General features: G+C 41.4%; 1 protein-coding gene across 1 annotated transcript in view; it reads right to left on the minus strand.

Annotated features, from left to right (window-relative positions):
• DHRSX (dehydrogenase/reductase X-linked) overlaps nucleotides 1–12,579 on the minus strand; it is a 162,296-nt gene that overhangs the window by 60,590 nt on the left and 89,127 nt on the right. The gene's annotated exons all lie outside the window — the stretch shown is intronic.

A 12,579-nucleotide genomic window follows, 5' to 3' on the forward strand; every position in this document is an offset into this window, starting at 1 on the left:
GTCAAAGGGCAGGGTGGCAGGGGGCTGGAAATTTAACTGCACCAACAAGATAGCTCAAGGGGCAGGGTGGCAGTCTCAAAATATATATTTGGTACCAGTATGTCTTTATTGCCAAGAAAACACATATCAAACAGGTATCTGTCCTTTTGTCCAAAGAGTTACTCAGCTGTTGACCTGCACTAGAATGCTAGAAAATTAATTAGTCAAAATAAAAAAAATATTACTTAAATCCCCCAGCAGCTTTAAACCCATCAGGTCTTAAAATTCTCCTACTGCAGTTGTTCAGCTTTCAACCCCAGGCTCTCACAGCACTGCCTCATTGATTGCCTTGCCTTGCATGAAGCCATGACCAGAGTTATGAAGTGAAAAGAAGCACTGCCCCCTGCCAACAGCAGTAGCTGTCCCCACACAAATAATCCAAATTCTTTAGAAGCTCGGCAAAGGGAAAAGAAATAAAATTATGACCTTGTCTAACTGCTTTAGTCTTTAAAAAAATTATATATTGCATGCCAGGCTTTTGCTTTGTTTCAGCATTAGCTATGCTTTAGAGCATCTTAAAGCTATGCTTTAAGATGCGCTGCCACAGATTTTAGTCTCTCTTCTGGTTTCCTTCTTGTCACTGTGGGAGCCCAAATCAGCCAACTGTTGTCAACTCCACCCTGCCAAGACACTAGGGCTCCGAGGTGGATTTGCTTGAACCTCCTCCATAAAGTGACTTTTCCAAGGAAGAGCAAAAGGTGTTTCAAATAGAGAAAGTCAAACAATGCTTAGCAACCTTCCGTGGCTAGGTCCATCAGAGAGAAAGGCAAAGGCTGTACAAAGCCTCTCCCCTTGTTCATTCTGTCCTTGCAGGGTGAGCCCTTACTGTCCTGTTTCATTCCAGTGAGCTCCCAGATTTCCCAAGCTGTGGCAACCTCTGCACAGATGCTGTCTCCAGGATGGTTTTGGCCACCACATCAAAGGACTGGGGTTTCAGAGGCTCACCATGTTTTCCCCCCTCCCTGCTTCCCTCCCTCCTCCTGGCCCCAGGGCTGCTGCTCTGCGCTCCAAGGAAGGAGCAGCCACCCCCTTCCTTGCCCATGGGTTCCCCCACCTCCTCTTATGAAAGAATCAGCCTTTGAAAGAAGGGGAAATTAAAGAGATACAGTTCTTCAAAAATGCCTTTCTGATGGGAGGATTAAACTATTGGGTAAATAGGCTCCAGGGCAGGCTGTAATACGAGACCTTTCCTCTTACTCTCTTCCCTGGTCCATCAGGGATGTTCATCCTGTCCCTACCAAGGCTCTGAGCTATAATGCCTCTTTACAGCATGTCACTACAGTAAGAGATTAGGAAGGCCTGCAGGCACAACAACCAGATGAATAAAAAAATATATTCACAACTGTTATTTAAATTCTTTCCAGGAGAACAGTTTCTTTAGTTCCCTTAATATGGAGCTTTAATAATCCTTTTCTATCTGGAACCTAGACAGTATTAGTCCTCTGAAATTGTCATAATGAATGTATATAAATTATTCAGTGGCCTTTTTCATTAGAAAGCAAACAAACAAACAAGAATTCTTAGATTCCACTTATAAGATAGTGTAAATACATTTTTTTCAAAGTGGCTCTAAAGTAATACCATTTCAACAACACTGTCCCATGAATAGAAGTGGACAATTTCTTGATCTCTCTGCAGACCTTTAGGCACTCAGCAATTTTCTTTAATTTCACTGAAGCCCTGCACCTGGAGATGGTAAGGAAATGTAGAAGTTATTAACTTCTGTCAGTGTTGCTCAGGCCATTCCTCCTGTGGCCTAGCTGCTGTATAAAACCACACGAATGACACTGTAATTGCTCAGATATCCAAAACCTGATCCTAATAAATTATTAATAATTATTGCAACAATGAGTGGAGTGAAGACCTAGATGAAGATTTATGCTGACTCTGCTGTTGTTCTACTTCATTAGGCAGCTCATCAAGGAAAGAGATTAGGGAAAGCATGACCCGCTTCTCAGGAGGCAGTCACACTGCCAAAAAAGAGGAGTCACTTTCAATACAAAGATATTTATCCTGATACAGGAGGCACTAGGCCTTCATCAGCTGTGGTATTTCGTGGCACAGTGCAGCCTACAACCACTTGTCCATCACCAGGAAGGACTCTGACAACATTATTGACTCTATTGCCACTACATATGCAAGAAAAGCAGACCTCTGAGGAGGTCCACTAAGCTAAATTTTAATCTTTTTCCTTATCTGGCCTTGCACTGCCAACAAGAATGGTGGTTAAACAACGTGCGCCAAGAGAGTGCTTTTTAGCCTGACCAACACAGTCTGATCCTTCCTGATAATTAACTTTTTGCTGCAGCTGTCTGATCTCCCCTCCCTTAATTTTCCAGTTCTGCACAACAAACGCTGTCCTTCATTATGACTGTACAGTGCCCAGACTAATGGCACACCAGGCCAAGGCTATCATTACTAAACTTATTTACTTGTTTACATGGGAAGCGTGTCATCCTATTCAGCCTCTGTAAAGCACGTGCCATCAAAAGATCAGTACACGCTTTGGAAAGGAAGACAAACAAACAAACCAACCCCAAACTTCTCTCTCTGCTCACAGGGCCAGAGTCCTTGCTGGTGCTCATTGGTGCGTGGCGCTCTTTGCCAGGGAGCGGATCCGCTGGCACGGCACCGCGCGGACCGAGGCGCCGTTCCCCTCGAGAAACTGTGCCAAAATGCGGCTCCAGGGCCTCCAGCAGAAACTCCAGTTTCTTCTTCATCCCATGGTGGTTTTTTTTTTCTATCAGTATACTGGAGAATTACAAATTGAGGAGCTAAGAACGATGGTAAATTTTTAGACTATTTTGAAGCGTGCGCGAATATACTAAGCACAACAATTTTTTCGATGCCTTAGTTAAAAAAGACCTGTGTTAAATAATGGGAGCAACTATTTAACCAAACTGGATTGTGAACTAGGAAAGTAACTAGAATTACTTCAGGGAAGCAAGAATGCCAATGTTTTCCATATAGGATAGCAAAAAGAAGATGTGCATTAACAGCAGGAAAACTGAAACATGCCAAAATTCTTGTCTTTTACCACAATAGTGGCCGTTCTGCTTTAGAGTTTAGTGATCCAATAATGTTTCAAAACTAGTTCTTTTCATTTTCTGTATTCTATTAAGGACAAAAATAGAGAGTAGAAGATACAAACAGAATAAGCTACATACAGAATATCTGCAGCTAATGCTACTGAAATACTCAAATTTCTAACTCTACCCCATTTTATCTCTCCTTTTCCTGTACTACTTGCTTTCAGGCACTTCTGTACTGACAGACATGCCTGTATTTCTCTCTTCACACACGCTGGATGTGTCCCAAGTTCTTATCTAAATAATTTTTCCAATGAAAGTAAGCACTGTCCATAACTGTCAGACACTGGCTAAAATTTTCACTCTTAAAAATATTTTTCTATTCTTTTATTGTAACTTGATGACTCAGTTGTCAGGGAGTTATTAGAAAATGAAACGCAGAAGGAGCAACATTTCCCAAAAGACAGCCAGAATTACTTATGCTATTAACCACATATGAATAGATATGTATATGATGGTGCTACAATTGCTGCTTTCCCTAATTGCTTTCTTTCAAACATGTATCTGCCTGGTGCAGCAACTTTTCAGCCACAGGGAAGTCAGCACAATGTTTTCTGGCTGTGAGGCTCATACGGACCCCACAAAGCCACACTGTCTACAACATGTGACACGTTGGAACACATATGCAGTGCTTGTTCCTGCATTTTATTTCTCTGGCTTGCTTGGTCATGGTAACTAAAATGTGAGAGCCTGAATGAGTGGCGTCTGGTAGCTCCTGGACATCTTTCTGACACCCTGAGCTCCATGAAATCCAGGAGGAGGCCCAGCATCAGGAGAGCCTGACACTGCCCCTGAGTGCTCACACTCCCCTGAGCTTCCCCTTCAGCATCAACTTCCCCATTTCTGTCCTCCTGCTTCTTCACACTATTACCACACCTTTCTTCACATCCAGAGTTCCCTCCTTTGCTTTCCACACCAGCACAGTTGACTGTGACTGCACATTTCCTCTGTGTCTGTATCACAGGGCATAAAAAGCATGAAATGGGAATTTCAGTCTGGTATGGAAGGAAAATTCAGAAGTAAAAAACAATGGACAGATATTTCAGCGAACAGCTGTAACTTTGAGATGTTTACTGATCATCTGAACGCAGGAAAACACAATGTTATGATTCCCTCAAAGACTACACCACTTAGGCATGGTTTAGATCAGATTACGATGAGATACCAACTACCACTTTTTATGCATTCAGCTCTAACTCACCATGTTGAAATTTTTATGGACAGCTACAGCTCTGCTTCAGCAGAAATAATAAGTCAAAGTCTACTTGGTTTTAGTACTTTTGCCACAGCCATTTTCTATTATGCTTTCAATGTCTTTGTGTTAAAAACACATGCAGGGGATACATTCTAAGGAAAGATGCAAGTCCAGCCAGAACTGCAGGGAGCTGAGTCCGACAGAAGGGATTGCTTTGCCTGTTCCTACTTGCCATCTATCTGTCCAGAGTATGAAGATTGCAGAAGGAAGAGTTACTTCTTCAGCAAGGAACAAGGAATGCTTCCTAGACAAAATAATAAAAAATGGTGTTCAGTAGTTAGGTATTCATCTTCAAAAAAAGCATCTCACAGATACATGTCGTTCTGGTTTCTGTATCTCCACAGAGGGCTTATACTTTGGCATCTGCACAGCAGCAAGAAATGCTGTCCTGCTCATAAACAACTGAGAATCTGAAACAACAACTTAAACAACATGATTCTGAGACTCTGGACAGTGCCATGGGGATGTTTATCAGAAAGGACCCTTGATGAGTCAAAAACCTACCATCTGCTACCTGCTGCGCTTCAGAGCTAGGGAAGCTCGGGTGGCAGGTGAAAATGAAGTGGAGCAAAACTCAGGAAAGAAAGAGCATGAGCTGTGAGGAGAAGAAGACATAAAGCAGTTCTGACTGGAGTCTACTGGCTTTTTTTCATCACTCTGTCTTTACTGTGAGTGGAAAATGCAAAAGTGGTTCTACGCTGCTAACACAAACTTGTGGTTTATCGTTCTGCCAGCTGGGCGTGTGCAGCAGCACACAAAGTCCCCATCTACAAAACATAACTCTTGTTAACACAATTTTCCTACATTGTCTGGGGCTCACACAAGGACTGGGATGCAAGTTCTGCTCAGACATGCTTGATGACAGAACACTGCATGCTATTCAGGGCCATAAAATGCTTACTGTAAAAGGACTTCTCAGTAAACAAAAACCAAACAAAATCCTTCAGGTAAACAAGGTATGTACCAACCAACTCCATAGTGAGCACAATGAAAGGCAGCCAACATAAATGCAGCAAGCACAGTGTCTCCTGATTATGCCATGCTCCTGCCTTCATGCACTTGATGACCTCTATGGCCTCTACACCACAAGCACTGTATAACCTCCTCCATTCTGTATTAGCAGCCAAGATTCACAGGGGTGAAACATTAAATTGATCAGCACACAGAAAATCCTAGTATGTGCAATCCTACCCACGACACTGGTCGATGCTTAATTCCAGTTGTGGTTATGGTGACAATTCACAGAATTTTTGCTCCTAGTCCTTCAAATTATTATAAACATGAGACTTTGGACCAATGTCTGCCAGGCATTTTATAAGTTCTCCCCAGTATTATTCTCTGTATTTTACAAGCCTGAATAATTTTGTGGCCCTTTATCAGACCACTGATCTTTCACAGACTATTAACAGAAATAATAAAGCATGGGTAACTGCAGAGCAGCTTTACTGCTCAAGCTGGTACTTGTGATATACCACTGAAGAAGAAGGCAAATGGAAGACATCCATCTGTCAAAGTGTGTGAGTGCAGCAGTGGCACAGATCAAAATAGTGAGCATATTTAAAGATACACCATTTGAGTACTTTTCATATTAAAAGATACACTCACAATTTAAGGCAGCCTAGTTTGTCTACAGCCTTTCAGCAGGCAAGCAAGAGCACCCAAATTCAGCTGCTGCTTCTCTGACTCATCCATTCTAGCACCTCTAACTTTAAAGGCAGTATAAAGAGATGAACTTCCTGTGCCTAATGTCAGCCTCTGTAAACAGCCTCCCTGTGTCATCCTCCAGCCACTTCAGGGAAAGAAGAACTCTGTATCAGTCTTACAGCATAAAGAGAAATAACATTAGGCAAATATTAGAAATTAATTTTTTTCCCCTCTTCTTCATGAAAGCTTGAGCTTTTTCTGCTCAAAGAGTTAGTATAAAATAAATGCACTTTGTGGTGCCATTTCTTAACCATAGAGCTTTACCTTGTTCTACTAAGAGAAATGAGAGAAAATATCTTCATCTGGGAGCTGTTTTCTTTCTCAGAGGTGGAAGAGTAAAATAAAGAAAGGAATTGGCTTTCAGAAACTGAACAGTCTGCCTTAGCTACTTCCAGCTTCCACAAGAGAAGTTGTGGTCTACTACAGTGATCCTTTCACTTGTTACATTCAAGAAACACCCCGTAGCTCTTGTGGACTGGTGAATCAAAACCGACAAAATTTAAGGGAAATAACAATGTTCCAGTTCCATCACTACCAGCAGCTCCCATTACTGCTGAAATGTCAGCTCATCGCAGGAAACACCCCTGAACAGCCTCACAAAGCGCACTGCCAGAGTAAAATCTCTCTGCTTCATGGGGACAGAAGAGCTCACAGTGAGGTTCTGAAGATTCATCTCATAAGGACAGAAAAGAAGATGGTTAAGAACACCTTCTTTGCTATTATTACCCTCATTGCAGGGGGATTAGTCTGGATGATCTCTAAGAGTCCCTTCCAACCCAAACTATTCTCTCACTGTATACTTTTAGATATAATTTCCTCTTGCTCCCTGGTGAACAGATTTTTTATATTAAATTTCACTGCTGTATTTTGTGAATTGTAGATATGTTTGGGTTTTTTTTTTCTTCTCAGGTGGCGTTTACTCCTTGGAATGGCTTAACTTTACACTGTGACTTCTAGCTCGTTCAAAACCTAAAAATACATGGCACATATGGATGCACACAACACATTGTCCTCTATTGGCGCTCTCTGTCGGGACTGAAACTCGAGTGAAGAGCTTTTTGGATGTAATACAGAGTCAAGCTGCTAATGAAGATAAAAGTCAACAAGGCTTATACGAGATGGCAAAAAGAGAATGTACTTCAGCGAAAGCAAGGAGCATGATTCTTCCTAGAGATTATCCTGAGTCCTCATCTGATTTAAGCTGGTGTAGTTTTGCCAAGTATACGGAGCTGTCATTTGTTTCCAGTTCCTCAGCTCTGGATTTGCGCATTCCCAATGCATCTTGGGTTGCAAAGCTTTGAAGTTAAAATATGAAATCACTTGTACAAGGATGCACACAAGCATATGAAAGAGAGATGGCAAAAAAGGGCCAGAGACATTTTGCTGATAGTCTTCTCCTTCAGAATATTTTATTAGATGAGTATCCTGACTAAAGCAAGCACCAGCACTCATCTTGAGCTTTCTGTCTCAACTTGAAGATTTTTTTTTTCTAAATAATCAGCTTACTTTTCACAAGAAATTTAAATTTATTTATTTATTCAAAATGTTTTCTCCAAGCTAGACAAATCCTACCAAATTCAATCCAGCTTCAAATTAGATACCTTGCTCATATCTGTTTACCCCTAAATCTTGCTTCCCTCAACCTCCCTAATTTATTTAACTTTTAGTGTGAAAGAAACCCTCACATTCCCAATGCATACATTTTTGGAAGGAGAATCAACATAAGCTTCAATGAAAAACAGGCTGTTCAGAAAGTGAGGGGTTTGCCAAAACAGGGCCTTAATTATAGACACTCATAGAGTGTCTGTAGTTCACGGTTGTAGAACTGACTTTTTGTTTTAGTTGCTACAATAACAAAACTCCAAATCCAATAAGACTGCCTTTGGACTGTAATGGCTTAGTGCTGATGATACCCCAGTTCCCACAGCAGGACTGAGCTGGCCCACTTGGTCATTGTTGGTGCAGGTCTGGCTTCTGTCATGGATGTAATTGTCAAGAGATGTGAACTGACTCGTAACCTTCAGTCCCGTAAATTTTACCTGCCCTTCTAGATTTAGGTATCAAATGTTTCAGTCAAAATTCAGAATGCAACCAGCATGTCCTAGTCTGCCGTGCAGGAGCTTCTTTCCATAAGTCAGTATCAAGTATATACTTGGAGATTTGAAATAAATCACTTCTAGTAAGACGTTTGTTAGTCTGTCTAGATATTTCATAGATAACATCAAATTTTGATTCCTGGCCAGACTTTAATACCAGAGAACTCATTATGTGATGGCAAAACAGATCTCCCATTGGCTACATTTCCTGAAAAGAACATATTTTTTTCTGAGAATATTTGCTTACCTTTTCAAAACCACGAAAATAAAAAGCTCTGGTGTGAAGAAGCATGTTTGTAATAAGCTTCGGTATTACCGCAAAAACACCTCAGCAAATATTCTGCTTCACACCCTCTGAGGTACCACAGACAGGCTGATAATGTCTCTGCTTTGTAGTACATCAAGGATAGAAACCTTGCAGGGTCCAAGAAAATAAAAAAGAGGGGAATAATATTTCCAAGCTCCAGGCAAGAACAACTTGGAGTCGTCAAAAATACAACACCTAGACATGAGAACTATCCATAAAACATACTTTGACAAAGACTACCTTCCTTTTTCCCAGAGGTTTTCTGTGTTTCTCTCTCATGTCAGTCCTAGTGCTCATGAGGCAAGCTTGAGGGGCTGTCAGATCCAGCTTCAATCCATTTTCCTTTTCTTTTTTTTTTCTCTTTATTTGGAGATACTCTTTGCATGGATAATCAAGTCACTGCGCCCCTGTGGCAGCAGAGGAAGCAAATGTGGCAGAGCATCAGGAGCAGGTAGCAGGGGTGGGGGAACTGCAAAAGGCCAGGGCTACCCCTTCAGATTTAGGGCCAGGTTAATCACAGCTCACCTGGTTTCACCCACTGGGGTGTCTGCTGTCCCCTCACACCCTTGCCCCACTTCATTCCACCCACACAGGTCAGCTGGTGCAGCTGCTTCTCCTGGTTCATGCCAGCCTGTACCTGGGGTGTTACCTGGGCTATGGGAAGGGAATATCAACAGCCTTGCAGAGGAATGCTGTCATCCTTTCCCACTCCTCCAAAAATCAAGATACATAGGCTTACTATTTCTTTTTCTTCAGATCTGACATGAGACTGTTTCTCTTTCATGCTTAAGCAAGCTTAGGTCTGTGGAGGGCTTCTAAGATATGATTCATCTGACCTGTTTCACAAATCTAGTTTAAGATGAGATGAATCATGTCTTACAACTGTTTATTCGTCTCCACAGGGCTGCAAAAGAAGCTTGGGGACACTGACTCAGATTAAAACCTCTGCATTACAAACATCAAAAGTTAGTTGATTGCAATCCTAGTGTTCAGTTTCAACTACTAATGAACAAACAGAAAAGAGGTGAAAAAATCAGAGAGCAGGGAATGTGTGCAGATGACTCAGTGTTATTCACCATACTCAAGCTTTGGGAAAAAAAAAAAAAAAAGAAAGTGAGAACTTCCAGAAGAATCTTGCCAAAGGCTCATAGATAGCTGTAACACAAAGAAAATTCATGCTGGAAAAAGATAAGAAGTCTTGCAGGGTGTGTTTAAATTCCTCCCTTATTGTGAATGCCTCTGAAAAAACTGTGACTTCTCAACAGAAAATTTGAGATACTGTTGCACACTCTAATTGACAAACCCATCCCAAGAGTCACAGACAGTAAAGATGATTGTAGTGGCTGGTTTTGGTGAAATTGTGTATATACGTGCATGTAACAGACTGCAAAGACGTCATAATTTTTACAATAATGACACTATAGCTATGCATCCCAGGTGAGGACTGGCAGCTTTGCTGCTACTCCAGAAATCACACAACTCTCACAGCTACTAATCTGCTGCAGAGATCTTTCAGGCTACAAAGTGACAGGAAAAAGAAGTGCAGAAGAATAAAATGCTAAGAATAGAACCCGTCTCTTGATTGCTGCTTCACAAGCTGCCCCGAACACTGGATCCCACCTTCTTTCTCTTCTTACTTCCATACAAATAGCTATTTCTTTCTTTTTTTTTTTTTTACCAATGTATTCATATAAAAAAACTTTTTTTTTTTTTTTTATTTGAGATGGATTAATCTTTAGGAAACTTTAGATCTCACCCCTCACCCGATTCTGTTTTGTTGCTTTGCTATTCTTCTCATCTCACTTCCCTTGCTGCTCCTCCAGAACTTTTAACATGATCACTCTAATGTGGAGTCCCTGCTCAGTAATGGGGCTTTAAAGAAGCAATTATCTTTCATAGCACTTCACTGCTAATGCTGACCTGGAAATTTAGGCAATGTCAGCCAGAGCTGCTGAGCAAGGAACCACAGGGCTCTTTTCCTCCATCTCAGTGCTCAGTGCTTCTGGTATTTTCATTCTTCTTGAAGGCAAACTGACTTTTGGACATCAGTATATTTCTTGCCTTTAGAAATATGCATCCTGTGTATTGTTCAGTCTTGGCTCATGCTGATAAGTACCTTCATTAGACATTTCCTTTTGTTAGAAAAAATAACCCTGGGAAGGCTACATCTGGCTGGAAAAGGAATACTCTTTTGGGAACTATTTAGGAAAGAAACAGATACTTTTAACTGCCTATAACCCCTTTTCTTTAAAAATAAACCATTTTTTCTAAAGGTGCATCTTGGTGGAGATAATAGATAAACAAAAAGAGGACACTGAAGTCTTTCTCCTATTCATAAATCCAACTTGTGCATGACAGTCTTTTCCCACTGCCCTTTACACCAGCTTTAGGGAAAGAACTACCTGTACAGGTAAGTCTTTGCATTCCCATTCAGTCTCTGGACTCGATGGAGATACTCCATTCGCTAAACTAATTTTTAAAAGATGTTGGTGAGATAGTTCTCCAGGTCTGAATTTCTTGCCTTCAGGAGGGACACAAGGTAAGGATCAAAGTGTCAGTCGTACTACAGTGAAGGCAGCCAGGCTTTCTGAACTTGTGTAAAGAGATGTATAGCACAGTTAGACACATAAGAAGTGCATGAATCTATTTCCATGCACACCTGCTCTCTCCTTAGTGGGGAGGAGATCAGCATCAGAATGGTCTGTCTTTTAAAAGGCAAAGTCACAGCACTGTTATTTCCCTTTGGTGCACACCCTTCAGGGAAAAGCTTTTAAGAGAGGTGAGGGAGAAAATGGATTCTCATTAGTCTGCTTATTCTCAAGTATAACTCAATACAGTTAAAATGGATTTTTCCCCATTCTCTAACCTAAGAAAAATAAATGCAGAAAAACAAACCTCTTTTAAATTTTGCATCCTCTACAGGGAATTAATAATGTATGAAATTATTCTTCCCACGCTTTCTGATGCATTATTGGCATTTACTTAATGAAAAAGCTAGAAATTCTCCTCACCATAGACTACTATTACTAATTCAGTGAAAACTGTGAGCCTGACACTATGAAGAAGGGAATTAGAGATCTGCACCTGGCAGGATACTGGATGTGAAAATGTAAAGGTGTTGGATTTCTGCATATTGATAAACTTGCATTTTTGGGGAAGATAACCTCACACACATATTGGGGAAAAATGGGATAATAACTTTTATTCATTTGAGCATGAGATTCTAGCAGACAACCTTTAACAGCAGGTCTGGATCTGAATGGTACTGTTTGAATACATTTTGAATTGCTGCAGAGCTCCAGATTAATAGTGCTGCAAGATCAAAAGTCTGCGATGCAAAATTTTAGTGTTGCAAGTCATAACATAAAACCCACACTGCCTGCTTTTAGCAGATTCTCACCCACCAAAGTGCCTCTATAAGCCTGTGTTTATGCTTCAGCTCTACATCTGTAAAAGGCTGAACTTGGCCTCCAATGCCACAGAAAGCATCGTACAACCCACCCTGGTACCCCTGGTACTAGGATGGGTGGTGGGTCTCCTTCCTGCCCTCCCTCTCCTATCCAGGAAAGGGCAGAGCAGATGAGCTGATGCCCACCTGGGAAAACATGTCAGCTCTGCCTGGGAAAAAAGGGGAGTGGGGCTGCTGTGAGACTTGGACTCAGCCCTGGCATCACTTGTGCTCCCTCTGGTTACTTCATAGGAGTGACACAGATTCCCTCAGCTGTTTTCTTTGGGGGAGGCTAAAGTAAATTTGGTTAGCCATGTATAAAGCTCTGGAACAGCACATTTCAAATAGGTAGGTAGAGTACTAATTTAATGGTAAATTATATATTTGGGTTAGCAGCTTGGCTGCTTTGTTGTTTGGTTCTTTCAGACAACTTGGATGGCGGCCATCAGCTCTCTGTGATTTATCTCTATTTAATTTTTCCACTTTTTCAGACCTTTGGCTGTTGGTAATTCAATTTCTGGCAACTGCAGACCTTCACTCCCTATTATAAGTTACACCCCAAGGCAGACATACTGCCATCTGCACTGCAACAGTGGTGGTAGCTAGTGGATGCAGGGAGGCGAGTGTCCAGATGCCACTTG

This window comes from Fringilla coelebs (genome assembly GCF_963513975.1).
Source record: "Fringilla coelebs genome assembly, chromosome: 2".
Lineage (NCBI taxonomy): Eukaryota > Metazoa > Chordata > Aves > Passeriformes > Fringillidae > Fringilla > Fringilla coelebs.